The sequence below is a fragment of the Leptonychotes weddellii genome, chromosome 1 (genome assembly GCF_054177405.1).
Source record: "Leptonychotes weddellii isolate Sample4059 chromosome 1, ASM5417740v2, whole genome shotgun sequence".
Taxonomy (NCBI): domain Eukaryota; kingdom Metazoa; phylum Chordata; class Mammalia; order Carnivora; family Phocidae; genus Leptonychotes; species Leptonychotes weddellii.
Window position 1 is genome coordinate 118,108,922 of NC_138369.1, and position 14,109 is coordinate 118,123,030.

At 41.6% G+C, this 14,109-nt stretch overlaps 1 long non-coding RNA gene across 1 annotated transcript in view; it reads right to left on the reverse strand.

The window, feature by feature from the left end:
• Positions 1 to 3,306: 3,306 nt before the first annotated feature.
• LOC115942392 (uncharacterized) overlaps positions 3,307 to 14,109 on the reverse strand; it is a 21,080-nt gene continuing 10,277 nt past the window's right edge. Inside the window, exon 4 of the long non-coding RNA XR_004076997.2 lies at positions 3,307 to 4,450. This is a non-coding gene — a long non-coding RNA (uncharacterized LOC115942392). The remainder of the gene's footprint in view (positions 4,451 to 14,109) is intronic.

The following is a 14,109-nucleotide window of genomic DNA, read 5'->3' on the forward strand; positions in this document are numbered from 1 at the left end:
AAGGAGGGCACGTATTGAATGGAGCACTGGGTGTTATACACAAACAATGAATCATGGAACACTACATCAAAAACTAACGATGTAATGTATGGTGATTAACATAACATAATAAAATAAAATTTAAAAATAAATAAATAAATAAAAAGACTGTGCTTTGGCCCATCTCAGGCCAATTTTATCATTGGAAGTAGGGCCTGGGCACATGTAGCTTCTTTGAGTCCTTTTCAAACTCCCAAGATTCTGAGGTAGAGCCAGGACTGAGAATTCTGTAGAGGTCTTCTAAGCCCTAGCTATTCAAGTCTGAATGGTAAAGCAGCATCACCCCCTTCTACTCAATCAGCATGTGCATTTCTTTAAGATCCCAATACTCTCCCTGCACGCCACCATTTGAGAAGCACAGCTCTGGTTGCTCTCTCATTTGATCATGAGGCCCCAAGAGACTAGTGACTTCAGGGGTCATTCTGTCAACTGGAGACTCAATGAGACCCTACTAGACCCTTTATTTCCATTACATTAGTATTTTTCAGATTTAACCAATAGTTAAGTAGTCCTCAAAATGTGTGTAATATAGTCTTTCTCAAGTTTATCACAGCTCTCTCTGACTTGTCTCTATTTTTTTTAAGCATCAAGTTTAAAAAAAACATTTAAGACTTTCAGAGTCTTCCTTTTCTGCTAGTAGAGGACCAAACGATTAGATGACATGACAAAAAAATATTTCAGAAAGACATGGTGGAGCGGTTGCGGAGAAAAAATGGAAGGCATTTAACCAAATACCAGCACCTGAGCTGTGAATTATCAGGTTGCAGATGCCACATTGATGTTGATAGGACAGACGTTGCCTGTAAGCTAGCAAGGCTGTATCCTGTGACAAATCAGAACTCAGCATAGGGAAGACACCAAAGCCTTCATCTTGCATCTGAGAAAGAACACCTAAAAGAGGGGAGGTTGTTCATAAGCTTGCAAATTTCACCTTTCCTGTGAGAACAGTCCACGTTATGGACAAAGGAAATGAGCAAAATTCCACAGATACATATAAGACAAGGTTTTACAGTCAGGATGGCCAACTATATGAGGAATCCCATCAATCCTACAGTCCTAGGAACTTGCAGGATTCCCCTTCCACCAGGTTCCTGGTTCTACATTCCATCTGTGCACCCTGAACAGCTACTTCAAGCCCTCACACCCACCCCCCAGAATCACACAAGCTCCACAGGAAAAGGAGACTCCCTCACAAACTTGAACCAGTCTCCTTGACCCAGTCCTCATGCTTTCTTCCATTCTGATTATGCTACTTGTTTGGGAGATGATTTTGATTCTCCACCCTGATCACGTGGGCTCAAGCTGCTTCAAGCAAACAGCTTTCCCCCATCTGACTGGCCTATGACCCTTGTGTCCTGGAATGGGCTGACTGACCCTCCAGTCCTGAGAATGGCATCAGACCATCAGGAATCCACAGGCTCAGGCCCAGGAGCACTTGCTCCTCCCTGGTTCCCTTGTCCTAGTCCCTTAAAACTCCTAGCAATTCCACACCCCAAGGCTGCTGACAGAGCCCTGAAAAGAGGCCTCATCCCCATAGGCTGAGCACTGTCCCAGGGCAACTTCTTGCCCTGATGTCTTTGCTGAGGTATTTTCTGGCACATTAATGCAGCTGCTTAGCTTCTCCATGTAGTTTGTGCTTTCGTGACTGTGACTCTCCAGAGAGACAGAATGAGTGGTGTTTTGGTTCCCTGCCTGATGAAAGTGATCCACATCCAAGGACACATTCTGCACTGCTTTTCCAGCTATCTCTGGCAAAGATGGACTCAACAGCAGAAAACACCACTGCTAATAGCAAGGATTACAGAAGAGAGACTCTGCAACTCTGAGAAGTCATGCTATCAGGGCAAACGCCCCTCTGCAAAGACATGGAGAAATTATCTTCCAGCTCCTTGGATGCCTGTTCTCAGGAAGCCAGCTGGAAGCCAGGCCGTTTTGGGGCAGCACCAGGGAAGGAGGCAGCAGCTGTTAAAGGGTAATTAAAGTCAGGCAAAACGCAGAGGCGGCCAGAAAGCTGATGTGAGGTCAGGCAGGACATGGATCAGCTCAGGCCTGTAGCTGCTTAGAGGACGACAAACAGGAATGGCTCATCTAAGCACTGTCCAAAGACAAGAAAACTCTAACTGAAAGGATCTGACAAGTCTTCCTTCATAGAACCACCACCAGATCCATTTTCTCACTCTGAAGTTCTTCTACTGGGGCTCCTTCCGGAAGGTTGAAGAATCTGTTTCTTGTTAGATCATTTGACTAACAGGAAATTATTTCCCTAGTTTGTGCCACACTGAATGGATGGATGGATGGATGGATGGATGGATGGATGGATGGATGGGTGGATGGATGGATGGATGGATGGATGGATGGATGGAGAGAGAAGTAGGAACAGGTGTATTCCATAGATAGAACCAGTTACAAGGATTTAGTTTAAGGCCAGGATTTACCACCCTCCCCAAACTATCTCTGAAGACCACACTGACATTTGACTTTCAGGAATGCCCCCAGTGAGGCTAAGGGTATTATCCTCATGGAGTGGTACCAACAGCAATAGTAATAATGATAGCGATCTTTTTTGTCAGAGAACTGCTGCTATGTAACAAGCATTGTGTCATACACTGTATTACACAGGACTCTTGCCTGTTCTGTGCAAAACACTTTGAGAAGAGTGTTATTTCAGAAAATGGATGTGATAGCTCTTCTGCAATGCATTTCAAGAAGTGTTTATAAACACATATAATAATGATGGTTATAAAAGTGGTACCTGCTTGGGACGAATAAAACAGTGCTATTTAAGTGGAAAAAAAAATTTGTTACTTGCTGTCACAAGTAACAACACTCAACTCAGATTGACACAGGTGTGAAAAATAAAACTGTTCCAGATACACAGAAATCACTTTGAACCCATGACCGGGAATACTCCCAGGGTCTCCCAGGGCAGAGAATAAACCAGGAAACATTCTCTTCTCTTAACATCTGATTTACTATTTTTCTGAGACTGGCTCTTTTAGCTTCTTCATCTTTACAAGAGAAAACATGACTGTTACCACCACCCACATTTATGTACAACTGTCTCATCTTTCATGGCAAACAATTACCCAGTGCTTAAAGGGATATGTAAGATATTACTGGTAAAACGCTAGAAAACAGAGGCTTTGAAGAGATTGAATGACATGTGGAGGAATTAACATAGCCTCATCAGAAAGCAAATGGTTTTCCATTTGTCTACTGAGAAGTTGAACTGACCTAGATTGTCACTTCTCTGTTTAGACTTAATCTCTTATGATTCAGCCTGCCACCTTTTAACCATGCTAATTCCTGGTAACCTCCTATTCCTTGGAATTAGATTACCTTTTGTTTCCAGCATGGATCACAGGTACCTCCATGTCTTAATATACACTAATGATATGTTGGATGTCAATCTTGACCCAAATTTACTTGAAATCAACTTTTTTTTTTTTTTAAGATTTTATTTATTTATTTAACAGAGAGAGACAGCGAGAGAGGGAACACAAGCAGGGGGACTGGGAGAGGAAGAAGCAGGCTTCCTGCCGAGCAGGGAGCCCGATGTGGGGCTCGATCCCAGGACCCTGGGACCATGACCAGAGCCAAAGGCAGCCGCTTAACGACTGAGCCACCCAGGCGCCCCTGAAATCAACTTCTTGCTTTACAGCATTCAGCTTCTCTAAAAGGCTCACATCCTCCAAGATTTAGCATAGAGATGGTAGGAGAAAGGTAAGACAGGCTTTGCATTTTATTATGCCTATGAAGTGTTTTAGCACAGTGAGGTATAAGCAGAAGATCTCCCACCATAATGATCATACCATCATTTGTCAGGCCCTTTCCATGTATCAGAGCCTTAAACCTGAACAACTTAACAAAGGTAATTATTCCTTAAATGGAGAAATTAAGATTCAGAGAGGTTAAGTAACTTGCCCAAGATCATTAAGCCAGTAAGTGACAGAGATATAATTCAAAATCACATGTCTGGCCACATGCTCATGTGCTTCCCACCATACCATGTTGATCAAATATTCATGGTCATCTATTGCTATTTGCAATTTGAATTTGGTTGTGGAGGAGGGCATGGAAGTTATAAACATAGGATGGTATCACAGAATTTCTCATCACTTCTGTGACTCACAGCAACTTATCCAAGTCACCTTGGATCCTCTATTAGCTGGGTGTACATTAAATCAGTTTTCAGCTGTAGGAGGTCTTGAGGGCTCCAGTAGAGGCAAGTGCTCTGTCCCTGAGGAGGGAGATCTTCACCCAGGCCCTCTGTACTGAAGGATTTGTTACTCAGTCTGGCCATTACAGAGTGAAATGCTTAAAGTGTTGCCCTTTTCGCCATTCTGATAGGATTTTCTTGGGGAGAGGTTGCCCAAGCCTTAAGTAAATTTCCTTCTCTATCATCTTCTGGCTGCAGAAAAGAGAAAACAAATTAATGATAACATGTATCTTCTCTGGACCATGAGGATACTATACCCCTCTTCCCAGGTAACATGGCAGAGTGGAGCATGTCACCGTGAAGTGACATCCTCCCCTCTGAACAAACTTTAGGGCCCCTGTGATTTCACTCTGGGCTCTTCTAACTCAGGTCCACCTGGTTTCTTCAGAGGATACCTACTCATTGTTGGATGTTTCCCCCATTTGTTAAATAGAAAATAAAATAAGTAAACAGATAAGATCATTTAAATTTGTGATAAGTGCCATCGATACAAGAAATAAGGTGATTAGATAGAGAATAACAGAGGATTCAGAAGGAGCTCCTTTAGATAGGCTGCTCAGGAAAAGCCTTCCCAAAGAGGTGATATTAGAGCAGAGACATGAAGGCTGAGAGGGAGTCCGTAAAAGAGCATTCCAGGCAGAAGGAACAGAAGTGCAAAGTCCCTGCGATAAACAGAAGACTGGGCCATTCAGGGAAGAGTGACTGCAGCCCAGTGAACAAAGAGGGGCTGGTCAATATGAACTTAAAAAGGTAGACAAAGACCAGATCATAAAGGCTTCTGTAGGCCATGATTAGGAGCTTGAATTTTACTTTTATGAAATAGGAATAAAATAGAGGATTTAAGCAGTGATATGACTGGATTTAAATGTTTAAAATTCATTCTGGTGGGGCGCCTGGGTGGCTCAGTTGGTTAAGCGACTGCCTTCGGCTCAGGTCATGATCCTGGAGTTCCAGGATCGAGTCCCGCATCGGGCTCCCTGCTCAGCAGGGAGTCTGCTTCTCCCTCTGACCCTCCTCCCTCTCATGCTCTCTGTCTCTCATTCTCTCTCTCGCAAATAAATAAAATCTTAAAAAAAAATAAAAATAAAAATAAAAAAATAAAATTCATTCTGGTGTAGGACACCTGGGTGGCTCAGTTGGTTATGTGTCTGCCTTCAGCTCAGGTCATGATCCAAGAGTCCTGGGATCAAGTCCTGCATCGGGCTTCTTGCTCAGTGGGGAGCCTGCTTCTCCCTCTGCCTGCCGCTCTCCCTGCTTGTGCTCTCTCTCTCTGACAAATAAATAAATAAAATCTTTAAAAAGTAATAAAATAAAATAAAATTCACTCTGTGATATAGAAAACAGACTAAACAGGGATAGAGTGGAAGATAAGAGACCAGGAAGGAGGGCTTGGACCAGTCCAGGAGAAGCTGATGGTAACTTGGAGGAAGGGATGATAGTAGAGATGGAAAGAAGAGGATGGACTAGGGATATATTCTTCAAATAGAACTGATAAGACTTGGTTATTGTCTGGAAGTAAGGGATAAAGAAAAGAGGAAAATCCAAAATGACTTTTTAAATTTAGGGGTGAAGCAACTGATGCTCTTTATTAATTATGGGAAAGAACTGGAGAAAAACAAATGATGGAGATGGGACAGGAAAATTTGCATGTAAAGATGCCTATTAGACTAGCAAGAAGTGGAGTTGCCAGTATATTGGATTCATGATTCTGGGGCTCAGAAAATGTTTGGGCTAAAGGTACACATTTGGTACACATTTGGAAGGCAGCATTGAGTCAAAGCCATACAATGAGATAGGATAACATATCAAGAAAATGTAGACAAAGATGAGAAGAAGACCTAGGACAGGTCTTGGGCACGATCTCATTTAGAAGCTGGATGAAAGAGGAAAAAGTCCATCTTAATGATACATTGAGCAAGAGGGATGCACTTGGTATTATCAGAAAACCACTTTATTCTTTTTTTCCACTACCTGTTCAAATCATCCCTTCGGTGGAACTGGTTGTTCCCTTCTCCTTAAATAAAATCAAAGGCAATTTTGTGACTTTTCTAGACTTTCTTAAGTAATAAAACGCCATCAGGTTACCTCTGGTCAGACACACAAACAGTTTCATTTCAGTAAGTATTACAAGTGGTCCAAAGCAATAACAACTTCCAAATCGATGAAGAGTTGAAGCTTCTCCACCACCCCCCAACTTGAGTGTGCTCCAATCTGGCTGCCTCTAGTGGGAAAAGGATATAGGTGGCTCTTTTTTTCTTTTTTCTTTTTTTTTTCTTTTAAAGATTTTATTTATTTATTTTAGAGACAGAGCACAAGAGGGGGGAGGGTCAGAGGGAGCAGCAGACTCCCTGCTGAGCAGGGAGCCCGATGCGGGACTCGATCCTGGGACTCCAGGATCATGACCTGAGCTGAAGGCAGTTGCTTAACCAACTGAGCCACCCAGGCGCCCCAATGTGCCTCTTTTTTTCTTTCACCTAAGACCTTCAGCTTCTGCTTCCTCAGGGTGGAAACAAACTAAGGAGGAGAAAAGGTATGGGACAGGAAAGATCTTAATTGACTTATGAACTAAACAAAGTTACTTAGGTTTGGTAGGTATTTAAAGCATATTCTTTATTTCATGGGACTATTTTGTGGCTTTTTTAGAGCTCCATCATCTCAGGAAATCTCGCAATGGCAGTTCCCTTTTTCAAAATAAATGCATTTCCCATGGTTGGTCACTTAAAATTCTCCCCTTATTACCCCAGAATCTAAGGGTATATCTCCAGGGTTTGTTTGTTTTTCCCCAAGCAGCTCTCTTGGGCAGGATCTAAGAAAACCCCATACCTGCTCTCTATGCATGTACTATATAACATCTGTGGGAAGCTCTGAAGCATCATTTGTCCAAAACTCTGGGAGAGCAGCCATCCCCAACACAGCATCACCTCTTTACCCTGCCATCAGAGGAGCTAGTCAGCCACAGTCAGACTCCAGTCCTCTGTGCCCCCACTCTCCAAGTGCTTCCCAATGAAGCCCCTTTCACTAAACTGACAGAGAAGAGCAAGCATCCCCACTGCTTCCCTACTGTGGGAGAAAACTTGTATTGCAGATCACTAAAGTAATTTTCTCTCCAATTTCTTAAAAGAGGTCGGTCTCTTCAACCTCTTTTATAAGGCTGGATTTTTAATCAGCTAATAGACATAAAACCCACTCTTCGCCACCTCCTTTGCAAGTCCTGGCTAATCATCTCATTCCTTACTTTGAAATGTTGGAATCATCTGATTTGTTGGGAAGATAAAGCTGAAGACAAAATAGGATGAGTCCTGTTTTACAATCCTGGTACACAGAAAACCAAGAAAAAACAACTAGAGAGAATAGAAAAACCAAGAGAACATGATGTGGCAGAAGCTAAAGTGTACTCAAATAGTCAAATGTTGCTAAAAGGTGGAATTAGATGAAGACAAAGAATGCTCACTGGAATTTGTGTCTTATGCAATTTCATCCCAGTGTAGTGTTGAGGACAAAAGTTAAACTGGCATGTTAGATACTTCGCTAAAATCTGTTCTCTCTTTCTTCCTTCAAATAGAATCCTATGGCCAGCTCCAATGTAAATCCTGATTAGTGCAAGCCAACCACTATAATCTACTTTCCTCTAGCAATATGTTTAGGAATGGGCATGTGATATAATTCTAACAAAATGTGAGGGGAAGTTTGTTGGAGGATTTCTGTAAAGGTCTTTTTTTGCTTAAAAAGAAACATAAAGAAAAGACAGCTTCTCTTCTTCCATTGGCTACTGTCATTTCTGCATGTGACATCTAGTTCTGTAGAAACCGTCTTGAGGGGCGCCTGGGTGGCTCAGTCATTAAGCGTCTGCCTTCGGCTCAGGTCATGATCCTAGGATCCTGGGATCGAGCCCCGCATCGGGCTCCCTGCTCCGCAGGAAGCCTACTTCTCCCTCTCCCATTCCCCCTGCTTGTGTTCCCTCTCTCGCTGTGTCTCTCTCTGTCAAATAAATAAATAAAATCGTTAAAAAAAAAAAAAAGAAACCGTCTTGATACCAACCTTGAGGATAAAACCAATGCCAAAGAGAAGAGCAGACTCAAGAGAATTGTCACAAAGCAGAGCCAGAACTCATGCCTGAAGGCTGCTCTATCTGTGGTGTTCTTGTTATTTAAACTCATAAATCCCCAGTTGATTCAGAGTTTTCTGTTATTTTTTTAAAGACTTCATTTACTTATTTATTTGAGAGACAGAGAACACCCCGGGGGAGGAGCAGAGGGAGAAGGACAAGCAGAGCCCCATGTCCCATCCCCAAGATCACGCCTGAGCTGAAACCAAGAGCTGGACACCCAACCAATTGAGCCACCAAGGCACTCCAAGAGTTTTCTGTTATTTAATGCCAAAAGTATCCTAAAGATAAAGTATAGTCTTAAGGGAGGTGAAAAATTAAAGGCAGAGTGTAGGTAATTCTTTTGAGATGTTTTTCTGGGAAGAAAGGCAGAGAGATGGTCTGACAGCTGAAAAGGGATGAAGGATCTAGTGTAGGCTTTTTTAAGATGGGAGACACTATACCCAGTCTGTAAGTTGATGAGGATGAACAGTAGAAAGGGGAGAGGGCAGAGCTGCAGGTACAAGCATGTTCTTGTCACCTCATTTAATGTGCACAGCCACTCTTGGAGTCTCCATCACTGATCTTGCTGATGCCCCAACAAGGAAGAACCACCAATTCTCACACTATTGTTTGCACTGTCTGACTACAACTGCTTGCATACTCCCTCCCTGGTAGTCTGTTGGTAGAATCCTTCCAGCCATCTCTGAGCTGTTTCTTTGTCTGGAGAAAAGTCAATGGCTGATCCCTGCAGGGCTGGGCCCTTTTTTTTTTTTTTACACGATTTTATTTATTAATTTATTTATTTGACAGAGAGAGAGAGAGAGAACACAAGCAGCAGGGAGCGACAGGCAGAGGGAGAGGGAGAAGCAGGCTCCCTGCTGAGCAAGAAGCCCGATGCGGGGCTCAATCCCAGGACCCTGGGATCATGACCTGAGCCAAAGGCAGACGCTTAACCGACTGGGCCAACCAGGCACCCCATGGCTGGGCTCTTTAAGACAAACTCTGGGCTCAACTGAGGCCAGCAAGAGCCCAGCTTTTTATCCTCTTGAGGTTATTCTAAAGGAAGGGCCAATCCTCCAAATTTTTACTTACCGTCACAAAGAAACTCAAGAGGCTAGGCTACCCAAGAGCCTAGCCTGCAGTTATTTGTTTATCCCCCAAGCTGAGCCTACCCCTAAGCCACACTTCACCAAGGGCTACAGGCAGATCAACTTAATGGAGCTTGTTGTTACTTAACCCCTCCCTCCTTAACATTCCTACTTTGTTTTTTTTTAAGATTTTATTTATTTATTTATTTATTTATTTGAGAGAGAGTGAAAGTGAGAGAGATCACAGAGGGAGAAGCAGACTCACTGCTAAGCGGAGAGCCTGATGCGGGCTTGATCCCAGGACCCTGGGATCATGACCTGGGACAAAGGCAGACACTTAACCAACTGAGCCACCCAGGCGCCCCATAACATTCCTACTTTCTAATTATAATTGCACGAAAGGACATGCACCCATGCCTGTTGGAGAATATAGCCCCTCTCCTCAACTGTGGGAAGCCTGGTCCCCAAGTCAGCACTCTCTCCCTTTCCTAGCCACCTGAATCATATGCAAATTAACTCAGGTTATAGGGTCTTTCCCCAGCGGAAAAGAAACATTCAGTCCCAGCTGGGGTTTGCACTATATCAGATACCCATTTACTGATCAACTAAATGATGATCCAAAAGGGCACTGCTATAAAGTATTTCCAGTAAAAATATAAAAACAATACAAAGGACCAAGTCAAGAACAACGTTGATTTGCCTTTCTATTGCTTCCTGTCCAGAGTAATGATTTGTTCCACATTTTACTTCCCCTACTCAGTTAGCAGTAAAACAAGATACCTTGCCTAAAATGTTTAATACCCATGCTATGGGGTACAATTAGCTATAGTCATATAGAAACACCTGGTAAAGCCAGACAACTGGGTTTCATTTCCTTATGAAATTTCAACAATTCGTTAACCAAAACATTACAATTGACCAAGATATTTTAAATATCTAAAACTAGCTCCCTCTGTTGATTAAATTCAAATTGATTTACTAGTTCTTATTTTATTACATTTTCTTACTAATTTAATTTTGGCTAAAATACAGACTGCATTTAAGTAAAAAGAAACAAACCAGCCAAATACTCACTTTTTAAAATCTCCACACTTAACTGTAATCACTAGGAATAAAACTTTCCACTTAGAACAATAACTTAAACTAAGCCACACTTGAAATTTTTAATGATTTTGGAGTAAAGTATTTTAATACTAAATTTATGTATTTTCCAGGCTTATTATATTAAAATCTGCACCTGTACATACTTTAAGAATTAGCTGCCTCATATCATTTTCAGAATAAGGCAGTTATTAATTAATTATTTTGTAATGATCTTTCTCTTGTTGATGAGTCCTTGCAATGAACATCAATGATATCTGGTTGTAAGAGACTTTTTCTGGGATTCTCCTCTGAGAACTGCCCCTTCCTAAGGGGGTAATTTCCATAGGTATGTTCTTGTTGATTTCACATTCCTGGCCACATTTGATTGGTCCAAGGATAGACACCTGGCCAAGCTGGGCCGAGCAGATTGTCTCTTATGGAAATTTGGAATTGGATATAGCCATTCTAGTTAGGCTATAAGGCTACTGAAGAGAATGGATGAGAGGCTGAGCAGACAAAAAAGCAAAGGAAAGAAAAGAATGAAGCATGCTCTCAGAACAGAAATAAAAGACCATGAGGCCTCACAGAGAGAGGTAAAGAGGAAGAGACAACTTGGTTTCTAAACGGTGGCTTTCCGGAATCCAATCTGGTGCCTCACGAGGCTCTCTCTAGACCTTTGGTTCTGTGAAACACATAGTCTTGTGTCTCTTTTTAGCTTATGCAAGTTTGAGTGAGTTTCTGGAACTCTGAATTAAGTCTTCTCTAAAATAACCTCAGGGCCTACTAAATTATGGAGAACAACTGGCAACAACAATAACACTAAATTTCCACAATTTATGCTTGCTGAGTTCTTGAGTCTGCTCTTTCTTTGATGTGTTAAGCACCTATATAGACTGAATAATGCTTTCAAATGTTTCTGACCACAACACACAGAGTGAAGTCATCAAAATGGTGAAATAAGAGTTTTCTATCATCTTCCTCCTAAAGAACACTAACTCTGACAATCACCCATGGACAAGAGTGCCTTTGTGGAAGTCCAGGAATCCAATGGAGAAGTTCCAGCACACTGTTGGAGCAAAAAAATATCTGATGTTGGATACACTGAAGAAAGTAAGAGGAAACAATTTCTCTTTACCCATGTCACCCTTCCCCCAAGGCAGCACATCTCAGTGCCAAGAGTGACCTACTCAGCCCATGATTTCTCCCACAGGGGAAAGTGAGAGTGTGTAAGTAAGTGCCCAGCATCCCCAGATGTCCACAATGCTGCCAAGGGCCCACTACTTTTTCACCCATCCAGAATACTGAGGAGTATTGCATGACCTGGCGGTGGGGCCAGGGGAGGTTGGGTCAGAGAATGGCTGGAGACCAGCAGACAGGGCTCTTGAAGAGCATCGGAGGGACAGAGATTTTATTAACTGTGTCATGTATTCCATCAAGAAGCCCAGCTATGAGGTGCTGGGGATGCCTGACCTGAAGATCCCCCAAACGGCCCACAGGGACCCACAACAAAGCTCAACATGCCTCACCCACATACATCCACATCCTATGGCCAGCTCCCTGTGTGTGTCCTGAAGGGCAATGAGAGTGAGGTTTGCAGAAAGCCTAGTGAGCACACACAGAAAGCTGACCAAGCCCTGCAGATTTAGGTGAAAGTAAACAAACTTAAGCATTCAGCATCACCCCAGGGAAAGCAAAGGGGAGGCTGTCAGCACCTAGCCTGGCTTTGCATACAATCTTAAGAATTCCACCCGCTCCCACGAGGGAACAAGAAATATGAAGCAGGGATATCCATAGAAAAGATCTGAGAAAGCCTCAGAATCCTTAACAGGGCTGACAAAAGGTATTTCTCTCCCAAAGCCAGTCAGTAAAGGCTAAAGGTAACTGTTTCTTCAGATGTGAAAGCAGTAATGGAAGACTTTGGGAAACATTTTAAAAATCAAGGAAACATAATACTAGCAAAGAAAAACAGTAAGTTTCCAATAATGGACCTCAAAGAAATGGAGGACTGTGATTTGCCCAATAAAGAATTCAAAATAGTTGTTTTAAGGAAGCTCAGTGAACTACAAGAAAACACAGAAAGACAATTCAACAAAATCAGGAAAACAATACATGAACAAAATGAAAAGTTTAACAAAGATAGAAATCACAGAAAAGAACAAACAGGAATTCTAAGAATTAGAGAATTCTTATGAAAGAATACAATGAATGAAATGAAAAACACAATAGAGAGCATCAACAGCATACTGGATCAAACAAAAAGAATATGTGAAGTAGAAGACAGGTCATTAGAAATTATACAGAGGAGGGGCACCTGGCTGGCTCATTTAGAAGAGCATGTGACTCTTGATCTCAGGGTTGTGAGTCAAGCCCCATGTTGGGTGTAGAGATTACTTTAAAAAAAAATAAATAAAAACTTAAAAAAAGAAAAGAAATACATTATTCAGAGGAGAACAAAGGAAAAAAGAATGAAGTAGAATGAAGAAAGCCTAAGTGAAATATGGAACAGTGTTAAGAAAAACATTCTGTGCATTGTTGGAGTTTCAGAAGAAGAGGGAGTAAAGGGAAGAAAGTTTATTCAATAAATAATGACTGAGAACTTATCAAATCTGGGGAGATATTCAGACATACAAGTTCATGAAAATCACAGGTTCCCAAAATATTTCAATTCAAAAAGATTTTATTCAAGACATATTATAATAAAACATTCTAAATTCAAAAACAAAGTGAAAATTTTAAAAGCAGCAAGAGAAAAAGAAATTCCTCACATACAAGGGAACTCCCATAAGGCTCTCAGTGGATTTCTTAAAAGAAACTACAAAGGCAAAGAGAAAGTGGGATGATATATTCAAAGTGCTGAAAAAAAAAAAAAACCCGCCAACCAATAATACTTTACCCATCAAAGCTGTCCTTTAGGAATGAAGGAGAGAAAAAGACTTCCCCAGAGAAGCAAAAGCTGAGGGAGTTCATCACCACTAGAATAGCCTTACAAGAAATGCTGAAAGGAGTTCTTTAGAGGTTGAAATGAAAGGACACTATTAGGGGGCCCTGGGTGGCTCAGTCAGTTAAACAACTGCCTTTGGCTCAGGTCATGATCCCAGGGTCTTGGGATCAAGCCCCTCATCGGGCTCCTTGCTCAGCAGGAGCCTACTTCTCCCTCCCCCACTTCCCCTGCTTGTGCTCTCTCTCTTTCTCTCTCTCAAATAAATAAATAAATAAAATAAAAGAATGGACACAATTAGTAACATGGAGATATATGAAAATATACAACATGCTGGTAAAGGTAAATATATAGTCAAATTCCGAATACTCTAATACTGTAATATGTTTAAGTGTTAACCATTAAACTCTAAGTATAAAGGTTAAAGGACAAAAGTATTAAAAATAAGTATAACTAGTTTGTGAACAATTCAAAAAAAACGATGAAAAAAGTTCCTGTGGATGTTTTGTGTAGTATCTTGGCATTTGTATTGATAGTTAAAAGTTCACTTCCAAATAAACAAAACTCCCATAATGCTAGATTTGATGTGTACCCAATTTGAACGAGGGTTGATGACTACCTGTAAAATTTGTTCAAACGTTCCTCTTGTAAGGAA